At 40.5% G+C, this 25,771-nt stretch overlaps 1 protein-coding gene across 2 annotated transcripts in view; it reads right to left on the reverse strand.

Moving 5' to 3' along the window:
• Positions 1-25,771, reverse strand: part of pde2a (phosphodiesterase 2A) — a 172,877-nt gene that overhangs the window by 93,386 nt on the left and 53,720 nt on the right. The gene's annotated exons all lie outside the window — the stretch shown is intronic.

Raw genomic sequence — 25,771 nt, forward strand, 5'->3', positions numbered from 1 at the left:
AATATTCTTTCTACCGTGGACGATTATTAAACATCAACGTCCATTATTCTGGTCTGTAGCGGCCCTACAATTTCTTTTTCCTGCCTAGAATAACACATCTTCACTTCCCATCGCCCCCACATCGACACGTCTATGTGACAGTTGCCACGGTGATAAACGGCACTGAGGAAGCACAATAATCTGATGGAAAAACAGTTAAGGACATCACAATGCACTTCATTCATTCTCCTCTCTGTCTTTTCATCACCCCGTCCATCGGTCTCACTTTCTCCATATGTCTGCTTTTTCTTTCTTTCTGCTCCTCTCTGTGATTCGATGTCTTTTTGTTTCAGCCGCTTTGCCTTTATCGCCCACTCATTTTGTTTCTTCTCTGACTTGCCCAGATGCCCGTGTCCATGATGTCAATGGTAATGACACAGTATCGGTGTGTTTTTGTCCACGTGCATGTGTCTGTGTGTCTGTTAAATGGCAAAGCTATTTTTATGGTTTCTACGATATGTCTGAAAGGGCTTGAAGGCTAATGAAGAGGCCGCATGGTGGTTCTGCTCGTTAGTGGGACCACCACTGAGTGTGTGTGAGTGTGTGTGTGTGCTATAAATTGGTACTGGTCCATGGGGGTCAGGTCATGATGACACTAACTAAAATGTAACACATTACATACACAATGACTCACCCAATGAGAAAATATAAAATGAGAGGTGCTGAAATCAGTCGAGCGGAGGCTTCAATTTGAATCCTATTGTTGAAACAATGTAATCAGTATGCTTTGAAAGTTTTCGTGGGTTTAAGGAAAATACTTATATATTAAAATTAGCATCTTAACAGTTTTTAGTTGTGCATATGGCCTGTAGGATATTTAACTCATTATTGTTACAAGGGATATCACCAGAAACAATACTTAAAGTACTTTTCAATAACAAAACTGACTGAAAGTTTGCCTCCTCCAGCTGACAAACAAGCCCCTCCCCTCACTAGCAGCTGAACAGACACTATTTGCCAAAAGTATTTACCCACCCAACCAGATGGTAAATGGTAAATAAACTTGTTCTCATATGCAATGGCGTGTCCAGCGGGGTGGCCTGGGGGGGCACAGGCCACCCCCCCAACCAGACTGGCCACCCCAGGTGCCACCCCAAAGGCAAAACAATAAAATTCAATCAAATATCAAATGTCCGATTATGTTTTCACGGTGACGCTCAGATATCCGAGTGTAAGTGAATGCAGCATCGGCTTCTGCGCTATGCGCATCACGTTAGCAAAGGTAGGAGAGCCAAGCACGAAAGACGTCACTGCAGGAAACAATTTTTCGGTGAAAGAAAATGAGGACAGAATAAATGTCCTGGTAAGTAATATTAAGTTTGTTGAGTTTAGTAAACTTCGGCGAAATTAGAATACCAAGGAAAAAATAACACTTAAAGAATTATTGCAGCCGTGGAATATTTCAGACAGTATGCTACTGAGGGCAGCTAACATAAGAGTTATGAGTTATAAGATGTAATCTAAGTCGTAACATTGCTGTATGGAGCTGCAGATTTGGTTGCAGGTTAACATAGCTGGACTGGCCATCGGGCTTATTTGACTTATTTTTTATTTTTTTTGTAACGGCATGAACAATGAGAGGTGGTGGATTGGCCAGATGCAGGTCGATGTGTAAAAATAACTCAGGTGTTTGGTGGTGGCTATGGCGGGGCTTCCACAGAGGCAGCAGGTGGATGAGGGAAGGGGAGGCAGGAGGAGAGCCCCGAGGCAGCCGCCAGTCCGAGTGTCAGGTGAACTGAACTTCAGGTAAGAAGTTATGACCTGCAGTCTATCTGGGTCAGATATGAACTAAGTTTAGGTGGAGTTTATTTTCGTTGTGCTGACTTTTTACTGTCAGTTGCAATAACTCATACTGCGTTCTAGCCAGCTTGGAGTTTTTATACAGCTGTTCGGTTGCTATGATGTTACTGATAGTGAACTTTATTTTATTCATAAGGTTAGTTAGTAGAGTTGCCAACGGCTCCTTAAAAAAATGGAATGGTCCCTCAATCAGAGAAAATATTACACGTTTCGTATTGAGCTGAGAAGAGACGCAGTTTGTCCCGAACTTCAGCTAGGATGGAAAAAGACACAAAGCTGGATTTATTCTGTCTTTACGCTGCACAGCTGCCTCTTCTCTCATCCTGCCTCTCCTGTTGCTACTTCAGTCATGAAACTGATCGATGATCAGCTGATCGGCTTTTCTCTCTTGTTTGTTTATCGCCCACTTTGCGCCAGAAAGACGAAACCAGCAGATGTTGCGCTAAACAACAGCAGCACGTTTAAGCTTGATCGGCTGTTGTTAGAATTTATTTAATATTAATTTCTAGTATCAGCTGATGTTTGCTGGAGCCACAGCTGTAAAGCTGCTGGTCATGATGTCGGTTTGGATATCTGGTGAGAGGGAAACGTGAAGACCACCCACCAGGATCCTTTTTTATGTAGCTGACAGCTGGTAACTGTGCAGGGGCGGGTCTAGCAAAGTTTTGCCAGGGGGCCAGGTAGGGAATTAACAGGGAAAGGGGGCACAAAGAAATACTTTTCTTTCCTATTCTCATTTAAAATATCTAGCTTTTATTAAATAATTATCTAAATCTTACAACCAAAGTTTTTATCTGACGTAAAATGTATAGAAATCATACATATACCAACAAGACTGTACATCACTGTCACAACAGGGTTTGTTTTCATTCAAAGGCTTTATGGCTTTAATACCTGGTGGGTCGGTCTGTAGTCAAAATGCCCGATTTTCTGTCCCAGTCCAGCCCTGCAGGTTATACTGGCAGTGTCACCATGCCAGCTGAATGTATTTCATCATCAGCCAGTGTTGTTCTTTATCAATATTACCAAAGTTTACCATAAGGCAGCATAGAAAGTATTTACTTGCTTTCAGGTTTTATTCAAATATTAGTCTTTTCAGTTGTTTCTCCACTTTTTTCCTGTTTCAAAATCAAACACCAGTTTGTGAGAAGATTATCTTCTTTTTTTAACAGGCAGAGAAAGTTTTACATTGGAACTGGCTAATTTGTCAATTGTTTGCTACAAATGTTCGTATTTTAATATTCAAAAATGTTTTTGCCCAAAACATATGTGCAGTATATGTCAGTAAAAATACTATGCAAATATTGCTGTCCTTGAATGCTGAGTAAACACTGACAAAGCACTGATTGTATCTCTTGTACTTTATCAACGCAGTATCTAAAAACTTTGCACCGTAGTGGTTAAAATCTCATTCTAATAAGAGTTAAAAGTGCATTTGGTTATTAGGTTTATAGGATTATTGAATTATGGTTAAGGGTTGGTAGAATTTTTTTTTTAAACATTATCTGCCAATTAAATCTGCCACCCTTCTCCAAATCTGTGCCCCTACCTGGCCCCCCCAACAAAAATTTTCTAGACACGCCACTGCTCATATGGTGCTTTTCGACTCTACTTGAGTACCTTATATATAACCCATTCACTTCCCAGACGCCCAAACTTACGCCCTCCTTGCTGCAGCATGACTACACACCAGTGCACAAAACGAGGTCCATAAAAACATAGAAGAGCAAGTTTGGTGTTGAATAACGTACTGGCCTGATATAAATATTTAGTCACAGTACCAACAAAATTGAACGTGTTATCTGGGTGAAGTAAGCAACTTGATAAAGGGGCCTGACAACCAGTAATCGTCTCGCCTTTAAACGCATCTCACATTTGTTGTTAGCGTTAGCTAGCATCAGTGCTTACCAACTATGCCGGTTGCCTTGTAACCTTCATTTGAAGCTACATTTTGTCTTCCAGATGCTACAGTAGTACCTGTTGACACTCGTTGACACCTTTTGTCACAAGTTTGGGGAGGATGTTTGCCCAGGTGATAGCCAACTTTTTCCCCAGTGCATGTGCTTTGCTTCGTGTTTAGCGTCTTTGCTAAATTCTTGGTGAGGGATATTTGCCTACGACATCTACACTATGTTTTCATTGTGTGGTTTACTCATTTGTTTGCAAATAAAGGTTTGCTGATTCAATTCACTAAAACACAAATACCCTTTGGGGTTTTATCAGGAAGGGCATCTGGTATAAACCATCCGTGTGGAATGGTCCGCTATAGCAACCCCTTGTGACAACGGAACAGCTAAAATTAGCTTTTTATTAGCAATTGTTACCCCATTTCCTGTCCTGCTGTGATGTTCTTGCCTTCTTGCAATAACTGTGTTGAAGATTTTGTGACTGTAGCTGTTTGGCTTGACAAGTGCATACCAACATTAAAGAATTGATGAGTTAGTTATTAAAACTGTTAAACAGGCCAGCACATGCTAGTGTTAGCTGTTTAACTATTAGTACTATTACGAAGCTAATGATAAAGTGGTAATGTTGCAGCTAGACTGCAAACATTTTTAATCTTGCACACTGAAACCTTAATAGACAGTGCTAATTTAACAAAATATAACAATTATTTGTACATAAAAAGTATTATGTTTTTCATAAAGTCTCTAATTGAAGCTCAGAAAATTCTATGAACAGCAAGACAAACAGTAGCAGTTTTCAATTCTATCTGATGAGCAATGAAAATATAGGGACATATAAAGTGCAATAAATAGGCTGTAGCTCAATACATTTTCTAGGGATCAATAATTGTCTAATCTTTATTTAAAAAACAATGACAACAATTGCCCTCAACATTTGTTTTTTGGGGGTTTTCTTTCACCATCTACATGCACACAAAATGAAAATGTTGATAGTGAAGAAGATGGAGGAACATTTATTGGAAAATCTGGTTTTAAGGATCTGCCCACCTACAATTCTGGTGAATTTTTAGTCCAAAATCTGCCCACACATTGTATAAAATCTATTATAGCAAATAAATACTTCAGTGTGGTTCCATGGCTGGATAAATGAAATGATTTTTCATTTCCAATCACCACACACTGAATGATCCACTGTTATTTTTTTTATAAGCTTGAATTTGTTAAACAGCCTCAAACCTTTTTACCATGAGAGCTACTCAGAGAAATGAAATCTGTTGAGAGCTGCCATCTGATTTTATTAGAGCCTCACTAAATGACACAACGCTGTGCATTTAGATTCAGACATATTCTCTTTTCTACTCATCCTGACACATCCATTTTTCTAACCCATTACAATAGAGACTTTGTGTGACACATATTGTATTCCATATTTTTATTATTTCACTTCCAAGTACAGTATATGATGAAGACAAAATATTAAATATATTTCAAGTTAGCGAAAAAAGCACCTCGGCTCACCAGGTAAATAAAATGAGCTTTCTTGTTGCATAGGGAATCTGTCGTGCTTACTACATATACCAGCTGATAGTATATTTTTAAGGCCTGCACTGATATCAATGAACATAAATAAGAAATCACTTCATATTAATTATTTACTTGAACACTGAAGTGTTTAGTGTAATGCACATACATGTACATGTACATGAAGAAGCTCTGATTTCATTGGGAGTGACCACGATGGACAATTTTAGAAATGTGTACATCAGAGGGACAGCTCAGGTGGGGCAGTCTGGAGACTGTTAGAGAGGCAAGGCTGAAATGGTTTGGACATGTGGAGAGGAAGGGTGGTGGATATACTGGACAAAGATGGAGCTGCCAGGCAGTAGGAAAAGACCACAGAGGACATGCAGAAGGCTGGTGTGAGAGAGGAGGATGATAGTGATAGGGTGAGATGAAGGCAGATGATCTGCTGTGGAAAAAGAGCTGATTTGCTTTCCTCTGTTCTCTACCTTTCCCCCCACTGAGTTTCTTTTTCTTCACTGCAAGTGTCTTAGCTTTAATTCGCTTATCCCCCAAAGTGCCACCTCAAAGTTTTATGGAGTTATGGAGCAACCAACTATGAGGTCACTGAGATTTGGACTTATGTGTAATTTTATTTTATTTTTTTTCAAAAATGAGACAAAAAAACTGGCATGAATCAATGTGTGACACCCTAGATGGCTTTGAAAATACTCCACAGGAATCCTACAGTTATGGCCCATCCTGCAGTGCTTCTGATTGGATTGTGTTTAAAGATTTAGGCTGATGCGTCACTCTTCAGTGATGGTAATTGGCTGGTTTAGACATGAGGAGTGAACACAGCAGAGGCACCAACTAAGAAACTTTAAGATTTCTGTAAATTTTATTCTATTGCTTTATAAACACCAAACTAATGTTTTATTTATACGGAATCAAATCAAAAATGCTTTTACTGGAAGGTAAAGACCCTGCAGTACTCTGGAAAAAACCCAGCAATCAAGCCATCCTCTATGAGAAAGAACTTTGCGACTGTGTGAATGAAAAACTATTGTGAAAAAATATTTCACCTTAAAATGCATTAAAAGAACAAATTGCGGAACTCATAATTTCTAAACCCTGTCCCTGTAAACAGTGACTCTGGTATCAGTGCTGTCATGTGGAATATGTTTAGAGCTGGTGCATGTTTTAATTAAAATACTGAAATCTTGGTGTTATGATGTATTCCCTTATAAATATTCAGTCTCACCAATATTTAAAAGCTGATTCTGGCCAGAAAGAGTGTCTGATTCAAATTAAAGCTTGGAGCTTTGTTTGCAAACTTATGTGCATGCGAAGGCTAAATGAGATTTTATATTAAGAAGACCCTAATTGTTCTTTGTTTTTACAAGTGGCAGCATCTCAGATATATAATATATGATCTATAATATATCTTCTTCATCTAATCTAATCTTCATTAATTGTAATTTTATTTTTTCATTTTGCTGTGGTAAGACCTTCAACAAAGCATATGCTGTGTAAGTCTCCTTCCTTGTAACTGCTTTTTTTTAATAACAGCACGCTTGCAGAGAGCACGAGAAAAAGCCCAAGAAATTACAATCAAAATTGGTTTAATATTACTTTGTTTCATGTGCAGTGTTAATATCTACAGAGCTACATTACTCCTCAGCGGGAACATTGCTCCTTTTAATATCCCAATGGCTCCGCGGCAACAGTTAAGAAAGCATCTGGCTGTGTTGTTAGATTAAATTCCACGATTAAACTATACGAGGATAGGTTTGGGCTGACACTGACAGGTGAAAGCTGTCTGAATTTGCAGACACCTGTCCTGTGCCGTTACAGCTTCTGTCATCAGCTGCTTGCTGTCGTTGTCATTGAAGAACAGAAGGAAACAGAATGCAATCATCGTTGGGGGAGGCAATGTGCATGAAATTATTTCAGGGTGAACTTGAAACTGACACATGCACAGTTTTAGACTTTTGTTTTAACGTGGAACTGATCAGACAAACTCAAATCAGACAAGATGGAAAATGCTGAAGCGGCTATGAGGATTCAGGGACAGAAAAAAAAAAAAAAAACTGCCAGTGCATTCATATTATCGGAGGTCTCTGTGCACTTGAATAAGCCCAGGATGAATAGCTGAGCAGATGAACAGGGCTGTTTAAAAGATAAGTAGAGAAGAAGAATGGTGCAAAGAGTAATGATGGAAAGGAGCAGATTTGAAGATTGACAGAAGAGGAGAGCGATAGACGCGGGGAGAAAAAACAGTAAAGGGAAATGAGAAAATATGGAATGTACTGTACGCAAGGAGAGTTGGGTAGAATCATGATGAAAAGAAGAAAGACACAGAGGGAGAATGAGGCATATCCGGCAAAGAATTGAGATCGAACAGACAGAAGGAAGAAGACAAAAGAAGATTTGAAAAGGCCAGAAAGAAAGAAGGGCAGGCGGAGGGAAGAGAAAAACTGAGGAGACCGGGGTGACGGAGAGAGGCGCAGGGAGAGAGGAGGTAAAGACGAGAAGAGCGGAGAGATGAGGGGAGGGATAGCGGTCGTGATAGATGAGTAATGTCAGGTTCATTTCCTGAGGAGCAGAACAAGACAAAGCCCATTTAATATCTGTCACACACACACGCACCTTGGAGACACACGCCGACTGGAAGCGTTCGGGGTGTTAGCTGTATTTTTTGATAAAAGATTTGAGAGCCACAGAGTGCGCTTAGAATAGATAACATGTCATCTCATACTGATTCGATTTAATAGAAGACGCCTGCTGTTTAGCATGCTACCATTGGTTTTAGAGCGCGCGCGCGTGTCTGCGCGTGTGTGTCTGCGCGAATCGTCCGGTGTGCTCGTGTGCGCTCGCCATGCTCAGCCCAGGTGCCAGCAACTTTAAACGCATTTGATCCGAAGCAGAAATGTGATTTTGCCAGCATAGTAATAAGGGGCCGTAACAAAATAGCATAATAAAACGACATGATGTGATCAAGATAATTAAATTACAGGGAATCCTGTTTGCTTTGTCTCTGCCTTCTTTTTTATTGTGATCTGTGTACACAGCTGCTGCCAGTCGGTCTGTCTTCCTGTATACGTGTGCATTTTTATGCAACTTGTCCTTAGGACCATTTCTCAAGAGAGCCGTACAATTGATCGTTTCATCAATGGTGACCTGTCCTGCTATTGGTTAATCAATTCCAGGGCAAACATTAAGATTAACTCTTTAAAAGAGGGAGATAATTGACTGCAAAGGCTTGACAGACATGCTTGTTGGAAGTGCAAGCTGGTAAAAGGACACAGAGACAGATGGATGCAGAGCAGCAGATGGAGGGATGGGTGGATAGAAACAGACTGAGATGGAAGTAAAGAGGAACTGAGAAGAAAGGGGAGAATATAAACCGCGTATCATGGATGCAATGATCATTAAAATGCTCCCTGACCTCTTTTTAAAACTCTCTGCCGAACACTTAACAGGTCGGGGCACACCTGACAGCTACTGTCATTCGTACTTCCACTCCAGGATAAAAACCACATGCAAAAATTAGATTTAAAGGAAAAACAAAAACGTCAGACAAACGAAAACGACAAAAACATTCGTTAAGAAAGGAACGTCGTTATGTTAAACGTATTAAAAATGCAATTTGCCATTTGAGTTAATCTAATAGTGTGAGACTGCAAGAGTGCAGGCCGTAATATTTTATTCTAAATTTCATTAGGAGCAACACAGGAGTAACGTGCACCTTGTGTTTCTTTCTTTGGTAGGGGGCAGGGTGCTGTATTTTGAACCATCTGTGTATGAGTTATACCTTGTTTAATAAGGAAATATAAAGATTTACAACAGTCGGGTGCCAGTATAGGTCACCTGATTGACGTGGCAACCTGTATACTGAAGGCTACAGTCCTTGCTGCAGGGGCCTGTGTTCAAGTCTGCCCCAGACCTTATCTTTCATGCCATTACCCCTCACTCTCTCCTTATTTCCTGTCAAATAATGGCTAAGATATAGCGGCCCTGAGTGGGCAAGAAAACACCACCAAATAGAAGAATACAAACCCTAACACAACAGAAGTCATTTAAGGGACATGAAAGAAGAAGAAATTAAAAAATCTGGACCTGAAGACTGTTTTTTCCCTCCCAGCACAGTTAAATAACATAATTTATCTAAACTCCTTAAAATATGAAAAACATCATGCTTGGAAAAAAAAGGTTACACCTAAAGTGATGGTGCTCAAAAGTCTAAAACATCACATCAGCAAGAGGAACATTTCAGCCTTTGATCCTTTGATCAGGCATTTCAATCAGCTCAAACAGTCCCGTGGGGAGAAATCAATCAAGGATCAACATATCCATTTCTCTGATAATGCAAAAATAATGTGGCTGCAAGACGCAATTCACTTTAACTTAGTTGGAGCATCGCTCGCTTCTTCTTTACAAGTATTATTCTGATAATAACAGTTTGATGGCTATTTGATCGCTATGCTCCCTCCTCACTTATAAGGAGAAGAAATGTTTTGAGGCTAAAACCGTAAAGGAAAAAAGTGGAAGGCATAATCTGTGAAAAAGTAAATTAGAGCACTTTAGACAAATCCCTGCAAAACACCGGCTGGTTAAATGCTAAAGAAAATGTGTGAAAGTTTAAATATATCCCTTGGCAATACTTGCATATGGTCCAGCTTAAGTTTTTTTTAGAATACAAAAGATCAGCTGGGATTGGCTCCAGCGCCCCCGCAACCCTGGATTGGCTAAGCGGAAGAGAATGGATGGAATACATGGATACATGAGATCACATGCCTCATTTGTTTAAGACAGCTTTGGAAGTCGTTTTAATCAGTAACTTTTGTTCTTTAAACCAACGCGGGGCTTGTTTTAGTCTGCAAACGCACAGAGTAATATACAGAAATTTCACACCAAAGAGAGCACAGCAGCAGACATGTACTGAAGATGCCCAAATCACGGCATTAATCAACAGCAGCAATGAAATGCTAATCTACTGTATCTATCATGTAGCCACAATAAACCATGAAGACCATTTTGATTTTTGTGGCAGTGTGGTGCCAAATAAACAGGAAAACTGTAAAATTGCAGCTACAGAAAAACAAAATGATACTGCATTCCCTCTGAATCAAGTAGCGCTGGTTGTGATATGGCATCATTTGGCACTAAAAGCACCAAGATTATTAAAATTTGATGTAATTAAGTAACGGCTTCAGGTCATTTGGAGACGTGATGTTTCTCAGGCATCTGTGCCAGCATTAAACCTTTAATAAGAAAAACATTATAAATCCTGTAAATTTTTGATACTTGCTCATTAACGTACAAACGGACCACTAAAAGCAAACTGAGTAGCAATGACGCTGAGTTCAGTTACCTGCAGTACAGAGCCAGTGGTGGATAATAAAACATTGCTGTACGTTTTTTACAAAGTTTTTTAAATGATGTTTGCTTTCTTTTGATTCCTTTTTTTTTTAAGTTTTTAATCATTCTCTTTAATGGATCCAGGAGAAACATCTTCTGAGTGTTAGCAACAGTTGGTCCGTTTAAAGGGCTTAATGCTGTCATTTATTTCTCATTTCAGAGCCGCCTGGAAACATTTAGTTAAATCAAACTGTCGATGTAAAATTGCACGAGAGAGAAAAACAGCCGTCTTTTTTTTTTAGTTACATTTAATGCTGTTTAGCCTCTCGATTACTTTTACATGTTTTCATCAGAGCAGGTCAGCCAGTTCAATGACAAACGCTCAAAGTTCATACAGTGATGATTTAGTGTGAAAACATTCATAAGTTTTAAGAGTTAAGAACCTGAAACACCAACGAGAAGCCTAACTGGAGACGCAGACAGAGCGTCGACATCACTTCGACAATTTTGGCCGCATTTGAGTATCGCTGAGCGACACACCAGACACACACATACACACTCTCTCCAACATGCTTGTCGAGCGGTTCAGGAGTCCACCGTAGATAACAGCCTTGCCCCTGATGCACGACATGGAAAAACTCTTTAGAGGACAGAAAGGCAATTATGGGAGGTTCAAGAGTATCTAGCTGTCAGGGAAATGTTCGTGTTGGAAGCACGGTAAAAAGAGGCAGATAAAAAAGGAAAAACAAAGACGAAGAATCAACGGAGTAAGTGAGAAGCACAGTGACGGGAAGACAAGGACAGCTGAGCTGAATACAGAGTTGTGACTAGTTAACATGTTTGAAGATTAAAAAACGAGCAACTACTTGTCAACTTTTTGACAACACAACATAAACGCTGAAAAGGAATTAAATTGGCATCACAAATCACTACGAGTGGCCTCTGTTTTTCTATATTAATGACGTTTCTGTTTGCTGTGCTGATATTTTTTCTCTCTGATTCACTGAAGCATTCTATATCTGCAATTATAATCCAGATAATTTGACTCTGTGGAGCAAATGTACTGATTGCCATGCCACTTTAAAGGTGATAAAGGCTACTAATTAGCATCCAGTAAATTATGGCCCACCCAGGTAGCAGTGTTTGTAATGTAGTTTCAACACTTCAAAGTTAAAGTACCTTTAATGACGGGCTCACCCTATTTTTTATTCTACTTCTAGCAAAAAAAAGTCCCCTTTTATCAGACTTACGGCATTACTTTACACACTCCATGGGGTTTTTTAGTAAACTAAAACTTTCACAAAAGGCATTTTTCACAAACAAATACCGTTCATAGTTCTCTGCAATTCACAGAAAGTCAATTTAGAGTCTTTCATAATGCTGGTAGGAATGCAATTTAAGATTGATTTTCAAAAACGAAGCCAAACAAAAGCAAAAGAAATCCAACCTTGAAGTAACGCAGCCGCAGTTTCAATTCGAAGGCACAATACATGTCCTCAATAGAAAAGTTAAAATGAAGGCAAAAGTCTATCTTACATAACATACATACCTCAGCTTTGAATTAAACACATCCATCCCCTAGCTCAATAATGAATGATGCCCCAAATAAATAAATAAATAAAAACAGAGCACCGAATGTTGTTTTTTCTTACTCCGCGTAAACATCTAGAGGCAATTCAATCATGTCCTCTCAGCATCAATGTTCAAACTTTTTCAGTTTAATTGAAAAAGTTGTTAAAACAGCAATCATCAAAATTTGAAGCTGTTCATTATTTGTGATGTAAATCTGTTTGCCCAGAGGCGAAACTTGTTCATTTACTCAGAGGCAGAGCGGCACAGAGGAACAGACCTCGGTACCGGCACTGCAGGTGACGGTGGCTACGCCCTGAGGCACCGGATCCTTTTTAAAATGCCATGCAGCGTCGCCAGTGCTGAATGACTTCTTCTTTACAGACGCCTTCATACAACTCAAATGCCGATGGTGATGCCTCAGTACACTCGGTGGCAGGAGGCTACACCTCTTATTCAAACTCTGATGAACTGCCAGACTGAGCGCTGAGCTGTAACACAGAGGAAGCTCTCTTATTTTTCTTTTTCTCCCTGGCATTTGGCCTTCAGACTGTGATCAACATCCTTATCCCAATAAAAGTTCTTCTCCAAATGTAAAAGTCAGACTTCATCTGCAGATAGTAAGAGAATGGTGCAGTGCGTTCTGCTGCAGTGAGGTGGAAAAGCAACAGATCGAGACTACTGCAAATTATTTGTCAAGCAATTACCAGTAACTTTTTTTAAACACAATCTTCGAACTTGGCCTCCTCTTACCATCACAGTGTGTGTGGCTTTGCTGGAGGGTTGCAACCATAAAACTTCCTTAACAGAGCAAAATAAAATAAAATGCTATCAAACACTAGTGTACTGTGAGTCATTACTCTCAAAGGGATTACTTTTTTGTGTATCTATAGCCAAACACTGGCCCTTTTATTAGGCCTTGCTAAAACCTGCTTTTACCTTCAGAACAGTTTCAGTTTTTCACAGCACAGAATCAACAAGACCCTGGAAACATTTCCAGATCTCAGGGATGAGGCGCTCCCGTTCCACCACATCTCAAAGGAGCTCCACTGGATTGAAATCTGGTGACTGTGGAGGGCATTTCATGTCCAAGAAACCAGTCTGAGATGATCTGGGGTTTGTGACATGGTGCAGTATTTGCTGGAATCACTGTGGTCATAAAGGGGTGGACATGGTCAGCAGCAATTCTCAGGCAGGCTGTGGTGTTGAAACAAACCTCAGTCTGGCCCAAAGTATGCCAAGAAAATATCTCCCATACCATTACACCACCACCAACAGCCTGAAGGTTCCCAGACAGATCCATGCTTTCATGTTGTTGCAGGGCAGGGATAGCTCAGTATGTAGCATGGTCGTCCGATGATCGGAATTTCAGGGGTTCAAATCCACTGAACGGCTACCCTGAGGTACCCCTGAGCAAGGTAGGTCCCTACACACCGCTCCCCGGGCGCCTGATTTGCAGCTGCCCACTGAGTGAATGGGTTGAATGCAGAGAGAGTAATTTCCCCACAGGGATCAATAAATTATATGTTGTTATCATTATTATTTTTACCCTAAATCCTGATCCCACCATCGAAATGTCACAGCAGAAATCAAGACTCATCAGACCAGGCAAGCGATGTCTTTCGAATCATCCTCAGTTTCCTGTTTTTAGCTGACAGAAATGGCATTTGGTGCGATTGTCTGGTGCTACAAACCATCTGCTTCAAGGTTTGATGTGTTGTGCATTCAGGGATTTTTTTCTGCTTGCAACCTGGTTGTAACAAGTGGTTACTCAAGTTACCATTGCCTTTCTATCAGCCTGACGCTGTCCCGCCATTCGGTTTGAACATCAGCAGGTCGTCTTCACCATGCCTAAATGCTCTGAGTTGCTGCCATCGGATGGCGTTACGAGGAGTTTAAAGGGTGTACATAATAAAGTGGCCTAAAGTGTAAAATCCTGCATGCTCTATTGTTATGACACCATCTCGTTATTTAATAGAGTGTCTTTTAGAGTTAGTCAGCCATCAAATGGTGGGTCAGCGCATTTTGTCACAGAACTAATTTAAAATGCCGATCAAGTAGTGCAAAAAGAGACCAAATCGGTTTAAGCTGCAAAGAATTACAGCTGTTATTGTGAATGCTATGATGAGAAGCTCCAGCAGACAATCATTTTAAGGGACTAACACAAGGCTGAGGATAAAGAAATTTGCATTATCCCTCGATTCAGTTATTTCATCTTTTATGAGAGAAGCAGCTTCAAGACTCTATTACAGCCTCTTTACTGTCGGTTTGGATGTAGCAATCCTCAAACCATTACAGAGGTAAACAAGTTTAGGCATGGCTTGGCATGTCTGCACCCCCCTCTATGCATAAACCTTTTTAGTATTTTGGGGAATCTTTCCAAGCATGAGAAGTTTGAGAACCTTCGTTTTCTTTTTCTTTTTTATTGTATTTTAGCTTACAATAACACAAGGAGAACACTCAGATATCCCTTTTTTAAAGTTATTCATTATTAATAAGGTTTTCTAAACTGTAATCATAGGCAACTGCTTTTATGCAATAACGGTGCTTTGCATTTTGCATTCAATGTAAGATGTGCAAAGTCACAAAGCAGCGTTAAATTCACAAAAAACAAACAAACATGCAGTTTTCTGCACATCAGTGTTCAGACAGACCGATGAGAAGAACACGGCTCATTTTTACATTGGCCGTCTGTAGGGATCTAAAAGCTCATATTTCCCCCTCAGTTAACTGTCAGTTTCTCCACAGGGATGTCTAAAAGCCACTCACATGTCTCGATGTATTCCTCCTGATAGAGCCGAGCTTTTAGAGTAAAAGGTACATAAGCCTGGGGGATGTTGACCTCTGTGCCTATGGAAATTTTTAAGTGTACCTCTGAGTGCATCATTGTATGCGTGTGCAGCATCGACGTGTTTGTGTGGAGGTGAAAGGATTGATCTCTTTTATCGGTGCGAATCGGATTAATCGCGTAGGCCAGTAAACCACCATCTAACAAGGTGGAGTGATGAAAACACACCTACATAAAGACACGCATGTATGCACCCACACACGCACAAACGCCTACACCCTCACATCTGAATACACATACTGAAATCTCTCCGATAGGAAAATTTGAGCATGTTAGAAGTATATATAAAGGTCAACACTGAAAAGTGGCACAGTACACTGCATAGGCGTATACAGTACACACACACACAAGCACCTACACATTGCAAGTGGACAGGAACTAAGTGTGAGAGACCCAGAAAGAAAGGGACACGCCCCTCTATTTTAGTTCAATCCCCTGGGGAAATCACATACTGACACCTCTTCTCCTGCTGTTCTTTCACCCACTTCCTCAGTTCTTTTTCTTTTTTCCTCTGGCTTTTATTCTCCCCTCTATTCAAGTCTCCATTCAGTAATGGTCTATTACCACAATGGAAGGCCCACAAATTGAATGGGACAGAATGAGAATAGCACCAAAACACACAAACAGCCACAAAAAAATCACACCGTGTCACATTAGGAGGGAAATGAAGAGTGAAGAGAAAAGTGCACCTTTTTCTCTATCTATCTATCTATCTATCTATCTATCTATCTATCTATCTATCTATCTATCTATCTATCTATCTATCTATCTATCCATCCACCTCTCAGTACCTATTACTCATACTGCTCTCTTCTGCCTCTGCACTCACATCCTTATCTAACTTGGCCTCGCTGGCGTTAAGCTACTGCAGTGATGCCAGATGAACAGAAAACCATCTACTTTTTTTTTTTTTTTTGGAAAAGAAACGTGGGCAGGCCACCCACCTTAAGTTTCGGATTTTATGCCGTTGCTCATAAACTAGCGAACAGTTCTTGAGTAAAAAAAAGGTTGTTTTTATGAGGCATAGGCACGAGTGGGATGAAGCAAGAAGCATAGAAAAAGGTGAGACATATGTTTATATATGCATGCTTTTTGTTGCCTGGTAAACTAAATTTACATTATATAATATTACAGGATGTCTTTGCCATCCGCAAAATAGAATAAGAAAAATGTAGTGGTCGTGATGGACGCACATGCAGCTTTTGGTTACGAAATCCCATAAAGCCTAAATGGCTTTGGTGCTTTGATGAAAGAAGGGTAATGTATTGTTATGCTGCACTTCATCTCACACTTACAGCGTCCAAACAATGATTCATAATTCTCTGAAATTCATGTTATTTATTTAAGCTTTATTTAACGAGGAAAATAGGACTCTCCTGAAATTAAAAATATCTTTTACAAGAGATTCCTGGCGAAGTAAGAAAGCAGTACAACCAGCAGAGCTGAATAAACTCAAGTTAAGTAGACTAAAATACAGGCAATAAAGAATAAAAATACAAAAACGACCAAATTTTATAAACTGCAGGGCCAATAAACCCTGAAACGTCAGTAGAACTCTTTGCCTGCTGCCTGAAACAAGGATAATACAATTCAAACATTTGCAGCCTGGAGTAACTACTTTAAAATCACCTGAAGTTTTACTGAGACCAGTTCCTTAAGTTTTTGTTGATGTTGAAATGTTAATTGGATTCTCCCTGCAGACTAACCCGACGATGAGGCATGTGTACGTCCACCTTTTAACTTTTCATGACTTATATTTTTTCAGACATGCAGCAAAAACACCGACTGCAGCTCATTACCAAACTCTGGACTGACCGAACACACCCGAACATGCCCTTATAGCTTTCTGTGTGTAGTTATATTATTAATAATGTGCCAGTCAGAAATCTGAAGAAACTGACATTAAAATATCGTTACTGCCAGATCTTTCCTGCAATCTTAAGCAACACATAGTTGGTTTTTTATCATTAAAGTAGCAAATGAGGCTAAAAACCTTCCATTTTGACCGAGGTCACAAACCTCCCTTAGTTATGGAGCTGCAGACTCAGGCTATTAAGGACATGGCGTGATGCACCGAACTTTTTCCTCCACTCCCTAGTTTTTCACTCGCCATGTGCATACTGTGGGGCCACTATGGCAGACCATTAACTGTTTTCTATCCTCTCCCATAGCTTGTATTTTCTCCTGTTTGTTGTTGGTTTTTAGGCTTTTTTTCTCTTACTTTTAAAAGTCTCTTCCTATGAAAACTGAGTTCTTTTTTCCCACCATCACCCTCTGCTTGCTCACTGTGGATCATCAGATTACTGGGACTCCCTCTTAAATATTGTATGATCTTTACCTCACAATGCAAAGCACCTTGGACTGAATTGAATTAAACTCTGACTAACATCAGCTTGCACCGTGAAAGCCTGCAAAGGTGTATCTGTTGCTGTACTTGCTTAAAGAGTTTCTGGGTAGAGGATCACTTTAAGAAAGAGTTGCAGAACAACTTCTCTATATCCTTTCTGCCTACATGAGGTGAATGATGACTCACCGCTTGTTTCTTTCTTCTGTTTTGCTCAAAGTGGTGAATGCGCCTGGAGGCAGATAAAGCCACCTCACAATTTCACTTTTCTTGTTGTACTGTGGCAAGGCCACAGACGAATTAGCTTCAGAGAGGGGTCAGTTACTGCAAAGTGGGTTTTGCAAAAGGCGAATAGATCATTTCTTCTTAACAGGCATACAATTTAAACTGACATCTCACTGGGTGAATATACCATTTCTTTACACATGAGAGCTAGAGAGCTTTAAGAAGCAGCAAACGATGTCATGTACCAAAATCTGAGGAAGCGAGAAGCAGCGTGGATTACATGCTTCTCTCTTGATCACTGGCTAATGAATCCACGGATATGAGTAAAGTCTATGGAGCCCTGGGGAGCATTTTTGTGTGCTGAATAAATCAAAGTTCTTCTCCGTTTCCTTTTTGTTCTTGTCGGGGCAGAGGTGAAGAAATAATTAAGACACAATTTTTACTTTCATGTCATATTTACAATTTTTTTTATTGGTGTGGACAGGTTTGCTGTTAAAAGCTTTGTGAAAATTAATTTATTCCTAATTAATTTAATATTTTGCTAAACTAATTAATGTTTATATGTATGAGTGGTCCAATTACAAAACTGTTGTTCACAGGCAACAAAACCCACAGTTTCTAAAACACAAGACCTGTGGCTGGTAATCAATGTAATAATGGCTCTGTTTAGTTAAAACCCAGTGAGTGACCACAGGTTACAAACTGGAGGGACAATAAGAAGAAATGTCATGTTCACTGCAGGAAAAAAATACATGTTATATTACAATAACATTATAGTTTATTTTTATTTTAAGACCATTTCTTGCAAGGCAGTCTCCCCTGATCTCTGCCTACCTTAATTTCTACATTAAATAAATTATATTAAATAAATGCCCAGAAATGAACAACAACAAAAGTTCAGCATCCCCAGGGTATCATTCAGGAGTCTCTTTACCCCACTGTAGCATCAGTCACATAAAGCTGGTTATCAACTCATTAAGTTAGCTCAGTGTTTTCCCTGCACATTAACATGAAACCTGGAAGAAAAGCCAGCAAAAATAATGAATGTGCAAGTTTACAGACTTATCAATATCATAGCTCTCTCGCAAGGACACAGGAAAATCAGATGGATTATAACTGAGTTTTTCATAAATGTAATATTTAAAAGATGGGCTTAGTTTTTATTCTTTCAGCTGTAGTCTGAGTAAATAATAAATATAAAACAGAATTTATTCTATGTGCAAATTTAATAATAAGGTCCAAGGTATTTTAGGATCACATATTCGTGCTAATAGCATCCCTGTTTTTTCCTGATGCTAACATTGGACATTATTAATAACTCTAGGCCACGACATTTCCCTGGATGGAGCTTCCAACATAACCTGCTCCACAGCAGGTTAAGTTACCATGGCAATGTACCTGGTAAGAAGTGAACTGCCTTCATAGCACAGAAAACCCTGAAGTTATCTGGATATGATGAAATTGTGCTTCGTAGTACAGCCCTCAGTTTGGGGTTCAGAGTCAGTGTCCAAAGCACTTCAACACGAGGACAAGAGCAGCTGAGGAACAAGCCTGCAATTAGAGAACAACTATATCTCATCTCTAACCTTATTAGAGGCGAAACAATCAATTAAAATGCAAGAATGTGATTAATGAAAACCGTCCACGGCAACAGTTTTTGTGGCCTCGTAGTGTTTGGCTGCAGTCTTTGGAAGCTCTCGTGCCCGCTTGCCTTGTTTTTCGTCATATCAACATTGCCAGCTGACAAAGAACGTGTCGTGATTATCACCTTTCTGTCTGAATGAAAGGGGGGGCTCGAATGCCTACTCGTTCTCTTTGGAGTTTTGCAACTCAGCAGGGTGCCTGGACAACAAATATACAGCCTTACAGCATATTTACCTGCAGATATGTGAGAGTAGCGGACTGTGGGAATGTGAACACGCGCATGCAAGCAGAAGGAGAAAGAGCTTGTTCAATGCCCCACAGGGATCCACTTGAGATAAAATTCAGCAGCTCTGAATAATACAGTCCATTTATCAAGGAAAAAGCGCTAACCCTGACATGCGCACGCACACAACGCATATATACAGCACGCAGAGGGTTGTTGTGGAGTGAAGGTGCCCTTGTGTCCGAGGTCGTTTATCAGAATGTGTAATTCAAAGTGCCATGGCAGGCGAAGCCTGATGGTCTGAACTTCAATTTCTTCTCATTGCTTTGAACCGTACAGCATGTAATGCAACACTGCTGTGCCCCTGTAAAGTAAAACACCCTCTCTCCTCTGTCTGGATTTGCATCAGTCAGCCACAGAAAGCCCTGCTACAGGAGAAATGCCACCACAGCAGGACAAGAAGGCAAATAAGCAAAAGCACAATCTTTTATCTTAACAATGCAGAAAAAAACGTTTGAAGCAACTTTACTTTTTAATAATATAAAGTTTCCAAACAACCATCATTAAGTAAAAATACATAAATTCAACCATGCTCCAAAATCTTCATCTGGGAGCCACAGGACTAAACAACCAAACTATGTAAAGTAGGTAGAAATACCTCAACCACATACTCTGGTTAATTCTTACTAACCAAAATTACATTATTATTAAAGTTTTAGTATGAGTAAAAGTTGATTTTGTTAGTGAAAATTGTAGAGTAAAGGTATTGTGATATTTGTAGCCACTGAAAATGTAAGTATGTAAAAGAAAACAATCACTTATATTAAATGAGAGTATAGCACTCACTACAAAGCTCAAAAATATTAGGGAACATTTGATCATCACAATATAACACAGCTAAACTTCAGGAGTGTTAATCTGTCCAGTTAGAAAGCACGAAACACTGTGAGTTCATTTCACCTGCTTTGAAGCAAATGAAACTGATAACAGGTGCAACAGAGAGGCGACAATAACACAACACCAAAAAAGTTGTTTGGTCTCGCAGCTGCTGCCCATAGATAATTTTTCTTATTATTTAAGCCTCCTGAGTGTTTTTCCTCTTCTTTTGCTTTTTCCTCGTCAGTGTTGGTAGCATGAGATCATGCCTGCAGCCCATACTGGTAGTCCAGCTCCTCCAGGATGGCACATCCATATGTAAAAAGGTGTATTTGTCTCAACAGTGTAGAAGAAATATCCGAGTTGGGCTGTTACACGTGGAGAGCTGGACAGGGCAGTTGAAGGGCAATCACCTAGCCCGAAATAACCTCCAGCAGATTACTCATGTGCATGTTTCTGACCAAACTGTCAGATACCGACTCGATGAGGGTGGCACGATGGCCTGAGGTCCTTTAGTGGGACCTGTGCTCACAGACCAGCATCGTGTAGCTCGACTGGCATTCGCCTGAGAACACCAGAACTGACAGGTCCACTACTGGCGCCCTGTTCTCTTCACAGATGAGAGCAGATTCACACTGAGCTCATGTGACAGACATGAAGAGTCTGGAGACAACGTGGTGACCACAGTGGTACCTGCAACATCATCCAGCTGTTTTGGCAGTGGGTCATCGATGGAATGGGAGGGCACGTCCTTGGAGGGTCGCACAGACCTCCATGTGTTAGCCAGCTGTAGCTTGATTACTGTTAGCAGGATTAAATCCTCACCTATTGTCACACCTTACGCTAGCGGTGGGTTCCTCCTGGTGCAGGACAATGCGCTGAATGATGGAGGCACTGATGCCATTGTCTAGCCCTGATTTGTCCCAGACCTGAATCTAATGAGAACTTCAGGGAGTTTTTACATTGGTGCACCTGACACCAACAGATAGCACCACAGACTGATCAGGAGCTAACTCATACCCTGATCCATGTCTGGAAGGAGATCCCCAAGGACACCATCCACCATCCCATCAGGAGCATTTCCAGATGCCGTCCGAAGTGCATCCAAGTCAGATCGGTTTTTAATGTTGATTTTTAACCTGTTTATTTAATTGATCAGCTTCTGGTGTGATTTAAGTGTTTTGAGCACTGCACAACTTACTGTAGTTGTGGCTCACATCATCAGGCACCTTTAATTAAAACATTTCATCAGTTCTCTTAATGACTTTTGGATTCTTTCATTTGCATTAGAGTAAAAGACTGTCAGTGCAAATTATTACAACCAAAGCAGGTAACCTTCCTCTTGGGGCTAGGCAAGGATGAATGTTTTAAGATTGCTGCAATGAAACCTACGAATGACATGACTGATACAGAATGATAGTGTGTAAACTTCAAACTGACACCTGCAAAAAGGCAATAAAAAGAAATGTGGTGTATTTTCCCTTTAGGCTATACAGTATAACACACACTACGAAGTTTGATCTGCAAACAAACTCAAACTGTCCTTGATTAAAACATCAAAGCAGAACAACACAGGCTGTACAAATGAATATCTGCTGAGTTTGATTTAATTAAACAGCTTATTATTGCTTCGTGTTTACTCTGAGCCTCGGGTTCAGTAATTCTGCTACAAGGAGGGTTTCTGTTTTTGATCATGCACAGGTTGGTGCTGCTCTGTGCACAACACAATCAAATTGAAAAATGGACGTCCATGAGAGTAAAGTTCACTGAAAAGTTTCTTTCCCAGCAGAGAGCACAGCATACACAGAATCCTAATATTTAAAGCAAACTATTGTTGTCTGGTCCAATACTGTACTTTTCCAAAACATTTACAGACAGTGAAACAAAGTCCACAGGCAATCACGCAACAAGCTCACCGAGCACCGCTGTCTACATCAGTTAATGAGCCACCAAGCTTGCCTGCTGCCTTCACCGAACGGGCAATCGATTGAGGCTGTCACCTCACTGCACATTCTCCGCCGCTGCAGCCACTGCTCATGCATGACACACCTACCTGTTATTACAGAGTCCCTCGAGGTTTGGAATCGAAATACTGCGTCGGGAATTGGAAAACCTCATGAATCCTGCTCCCCATAGTTTCAGTTGTGCCACAATCGATCAGCGCAATAAAACCGAGAGCAGAAGCTCATACGTGCTGGATATTAACTGTAAGACTGCGAGTATGTGGAACTCCACAATATTATGTACAAGACACACATAGCAAGCAAATCATCCTCCAGATGTAATTTGATCTCCATGTGGTTTCTGCTGCATGTAAACGTCCTTCTCATCATGTAAAATGATGCAGTCTCCTTATTTGTGGCACAGCTTTATATATGTCTGGATTTGTAACTGTGAGGTACATTTAATGCATTATTGCAGACTTTAAAATTTAAAGTATTTAAATGAGGTATAATTTAGATGCAGGCACGCAGGCGATGAGACACGCACTCTGTGCTCTGCCATCATCTATATGAAGAGCACTTTAAAATATTCTCACTACAATGCTCGTGAGTAACTTGAGTCGTCATGTAATTCGAGGTTATCTGCCGCTGCGAGATGACTGACAATCCACCTTCCATGCAGCGGCACACCCACACCACCTCACATGCAGTTCAGCGACACACACACACACACACAGGTCACTGGTCTTCTGTGACCAGTTGAGGCGATTTGTTTCAATTGCCTGATCAACAACAATGGGATCAGCGGTGTGTGTATTTGGATGAATCCGCTGAATATAAAGCTCCAGGTTCGCTGCTTACAGCCCCATGTCGCATCGGTGGTATATTATTGAGGATAAAATCAAGTCAGACAAGAAGAAATACACTCTGGAGGTTTCACACGAGGCTGAAAAGGCCACATCAGTTGCTTAAGGGTAACAGTGCTGCTTCCTCATGTCTCCTTTCAAAAGGAAAATGCTTGATATTAGCAGGATATTAGCGACTTTTTGCATCAGACTCTGGCTACTGTGGATGGATTTTTTTTTTTCAGTGATTCCTTCTACTGGTTCCAAAAGAGGATTCAAGATTAAATAAATACCTTTTTGGAGTATAAGCTAAGCTTAAAATAAAGAGATAAGACAAGCTATTTTAACTAATAGTGAAAGAGCAGTGCGTCAGTAGCTTTACCGCGAGCTCAGCTCTATGTCTTATTGTTTTGCATGTATGCAAATGAACAGTGAACACCTGGATCTGCCCACAACCACTAGATCAGACTGTATGAATACGTAAAAATGTATAAAATAGTTCACATTACGCGAGCAACAAGTAAAATGGTTTTCTTAAACTTTTGTCGTCAGATCAGATTAACACTTTTATCTCAAGGGCAAGCACGCTCACATAGAGCAAGCAGATACATGCCCAGTGCAACTAATGCAATAGTCATGTTTTAATCCCCATAAGAAAGCTTTCTCTTCCAGCGGTGAGGTCAGAGCATAGAGTCTAACCCTCGCTCCCCAAACTGACAATTATAACACCATACAATGCAAAACCCCGGTGGGCTAAACCTACTCAATTCAGCAGAACCACTTTCATGTCATTAAGGTCAAGCTATCAGGGGAGCTCGTGTATGGAGTTCTGGGACACACACTCAAATCCCCTCACGCACACACAGAAATAATTAAAGGTTTTTTTTTTCTTCTTTAATTCAAATGGGCTTTTTTTTCTTCCACCTTAACATTCAGTGCAGAATTTTCCCCTGCTTTTAACTCGTGCCCATCATCTTTGGCTAAATGAGAAGAAAACGTGGAAACATCTGTGCAGAGAAATGAGAAAATGACAAGGATAGCGGATAACTGGGAGCTGGAGGAGAAAGGTGAATGAACACACCTGCCCAAAGTGTTGCTTCTGCACGCACTTGGTGAAAGTCACAGAGCTCGCAGACGTGTACGTAAACACTTCAGAGACTTTGGAGTGAAGCATGTTTGTGTGAGTGTAAACATCTATGAAGCCAAAATGATAATAATAATCATTTGTATTGACACACAGACACCCAGTGGAGTGGAGAGTGAGAAGAATCCACGAAAATAATTATTTTGTTAAATATCCTCCGATTCCCTGATGAACTAATCCTCACATCTGTTTCACTGGAGACTGAGGAGAGATGAGTCTGCTGCTTTTACTGCCCCACTGTCTCGCAGGCACGTACAAGCCAGCATATAACTGAATGCATTTTACTCCATTACTGTATAAACTCACAAATCTCATGCATGACAGCAGAGATACGAACACTGAGGTTCTTCTTAATCGCCCTCCACCCCTCCAGCTCCTACTTATCTGCCATCCAGAGTACTGTTAGATCCATGGTGTGACAAAAATACTTTATTGTGGACAAAACTGCACTCAAGAAAATGAATGCAAAGACTTTCTCTCCCTTTAAAATGCACATTTGTAACCTGTAGCAACTGTGACGCTTCAGGTCGTCCTCCTGCAGGGCGTTACGCTTCCTCCAGACCAAATCACACAAGGAATTACAGTACGGGTGACGACAACTAACCATTAACAAACAAAACAGGCTGTAAGGGAGGAATGCAGTTGGACAGGACTTTCAGCCATGTGACCTGAGTGCGGAAACACGTACGTGGACATCTGACGCACAAATGCATTGGCAGCGTAAAGGCAGATACACATATACCGTACCTGCAGGCAGGTGTGTACGAATGAAAGCCGCAAGAATAAAAGAAGTACGTCGCTGCAGTCAAACACACAAAAGGTAGTAATGTTTTTTACATGAAGCAACATGTGGACAAAAAGTGGATTTTTCAGACCCATGTTTAGGTGTCCAACACGTCTTTGTTCTCAGAAACACCGACACGGATAAAGCATTTCTTTATGTTTATCACCTAACCCGCGTGTGTGACACTGCACATGCACCTGCACCCCTGTGAGCATATATCTAGGTAATTGAATCTGAGCACAACATGTCAACACTGGCAGCCAATCAAACTTTCTTTCTTTTTTTCCTTTTTTTAATTTCACTCCCAACACTATGCTTGACGGGACATGTGAATATAACAGAGGGTAGCAATTTTAGATTTTATGCATCTGCGTGTCATAAATCATACAAATGCAAAATAAGGAGCAGTAGGGACGACAGGATGCAGGGGGGAGTAGGAAAGATGAAACAACACGAGGCTTGTTGAACTGGGGACGCAAGAACAAACAGCGGCAATTTAACTGTTAGCCTAAAACAAACACAGACACACAGACACACACCCACACACACGTGCAAACAAGCACACCACAAGTGAACAGAGACTACGGTGCACAGGGCTCATCTGCCATTGAAAAAAAGGCACTGTCTTTAATTTCCTACCTTTCATGTTTATAGCTGCTTTATGTTTCATCTTTCCATCCCTTATCCCCCCACCCAACCTCCCCCTCACTCACTCT

This window comes from Aulonocara stuartgranti (assembly GCF_965226115.1).
Source record: "Aulonocara stuartgranti genome assembly, chromosome: 14".
Taxonomy (NCBI): Eukaryota; Metazoa; Chordata; class Actinopteri; order Cichliformes; family Cichlidae; genus Aulonocara; species Aulonocara stuartgranti.